Raw genomic sequence first — 2,084 nt, 5'->3', positions numbered from 1 at the left:
TTTCTTTAAATAATTGTTCATTTCTTATACTGAAGTCACATTGTTATCTTCTCTGTATTTCTAGCTGTTTTTTACTGCTCTTTAATGTTTTAGTCATTATACTGCATTGTAACTTTTTTCTCATATTTCACCTGTATTTTAATTTTTCTTTTAATTGTTTTTATGTGAAACACTTTGAATTGCCCTGTTGGTAATGTGCTATACAAATAAAGCTGCCTTGTCTTGCCTAATACACTGCAAGTATTATTCTTACTACGGTTATGTCACTGCTACTACATTGAACATACCTGTACATGTTGTTCATACACTGTTCATAGTACATAGCCACCTGTCTATACTTGAATATCACATTGCACCTTTCTGTTTTTTGCACTTCTGGTTGGACGCAAACTGCATTTTGTTGTCTTTGTACGTGTACTCTGCACAATGACAAAGTTGAATCTAATCTAATCTAAGAGTTTATGGAACTGTAGATTAGTCACTCTTGAGTATATCAAATGTTTGGCAGCTGGTTAAGAGACAACAGAGAGTGCCTGTAGTGTAGACTTGATTAATAAAAAAATAGTCTATTGTGTTATTCGATTAATCGTTTGTCTTTTTAAGTAATTTGTTAAACCTTCTCTTTGCTTCCATGTGTGGATTTTCTGTTTTTCTTTCAGCATTTAGGTGGAAAAAAGTTTCTGTCAAGTCACACACAATGAATTCATCTCCAGAGTTCTCTAGGTTGCTTGAATGATTTTTCTTTTTGATTTCTGCTCTTGTTAGCAAACTTACTTCTTTCTAAATGAAAATGTTGTTGCATTTCCATTAGAAAGAGATTAATAAAAGCCCTATAAAACTAAAGCCACTATGTGTACTGTGTACAAATGAAGTAGAACCCAAGCCACAGTAGATCGAGGAGAAGCCTTCGAGAATAAGTGCCACAACACTTGGTTACATGTCATACATACCAAAGATTTTTTCCTATAGAGACATAGAGAATGAAAATGAGTTTCTGTTTGAAGAAAGGAAGATTGAGGAAAATTGCCAGCTTTAATGCATCTCTAAATGTCAGATATAAAGACATATTCTTACCCTTACAAGTCATTTGGGCTATTATTGAGTCCTAAAAATGAATTATCTTAAGTTAAATGTCTGCTAATGGAGTGAGGCAATTTCATCTGTTTCAAGAAATACGACACATCAGGCAGCAAAAGTCCTGATACTAAAACAGACCTCTGCATTGTCTTGTTTCATGAAATAGACTTTCATTTTTAAGAAGGTTTATGTACTAGTAAAGACTTATGTTCAGTAAAACATAATGTGCTCTAGCTGCAAGTTACTTTGGATGAAAGCATCATTCCCAGACAAACAGGTTCATAAAGCCTAAGTCAAAAACCTTTAGTTCAGTATAATGGGAAATGTTTCAATGCTTTTCTTTTATTGAATTATGACTCATGCAGTGGCAGGAGATGGAAAGAAACTCATTTACATAGCTGTTTGTATCTGCTGCCTCATAAAGTAGCACCCATCAAGTATACAAACCACTGTGCACACAACAAACACAACGTACAAGTGCCTGCTGTTCTTGACATGAGGGCCATCAGCACATGGTCTCTTCACTGTGGGTACAGGCATGGAAGATTAGGAATGGAGGGAACATAGAGATGAGGAGTGGAGGAGGGGTTGAGATGAAGTAAAAGGGGAATGAGAGAGTACTGCTGGTGGCAGAATCAAACAGTAAGTTGGAGTTTCTGCTCAACATGTTACTCAGACCAGCAAGTATTCAACCTCTACTAGTGTTTTTCCATTAATGGTACCTGCTCAACTCTCCTCAACTTGGCCGCGGTGCCCCGTCCTCCTTTTTCCATGGCAGATTAGAACCGCTTCATGCGTAAGGCGAGCGTGGCTGGTCGTCATATCTTTGGCTTTTGATTCTCGAATGTGGCACAGCCAGAAGACAAATTAGTTTCAAAAGAAGCTGGAGGCAGCAAAAAAAAAAAGAAGCTGGCTAAACTATTTAAACACGGCGAGTTTGTTCAGGACAACCCAGTCTGTCGCTAGAAATGATGATGCAGTGAATAGTGACGATTCTCTCCGACCAA

At 37.1% G+C, this 2,084-nt stretch overlaps 1 protein-coding gene across 1 annotated transcript in view; it reads right to left on the bottom strand.

Moving 5' to 3' along the window:
* The window catches only part of ptprn2 (protein tyrosine phosphatase receptor type N2), a 125,020-nt gene that overhangs the window by 68,155 nt on the left and 54,781 nt on the right, over positions 1-2,084 (bottom strand). The gene's annotated exons all lie outside the window — the stretch shown is intronic.

The sequence above is a fragment of the Etheostoma spectabile genome, chromosome 22, assembly GCF_008692095.1.
Source record: "Etheostoma spectabile isolate EspeVRDwgs_2016 chromosome 22, UIUC_Espe_1.0, whole genome shotgun sequence".
NCBI classification, from domain to species: domain Eukaryota; kingdom Metazoa; phylum Chordata; class Actinopteri; order Perciformes; family Percidae; genus Etheostoma; species Etheostoma spectabile.
The sequence above is the reverse complement of the archived record's forward strand: the minus strand, read 5'-3'. Positions and strand labels throughout refer to the sequence as shown.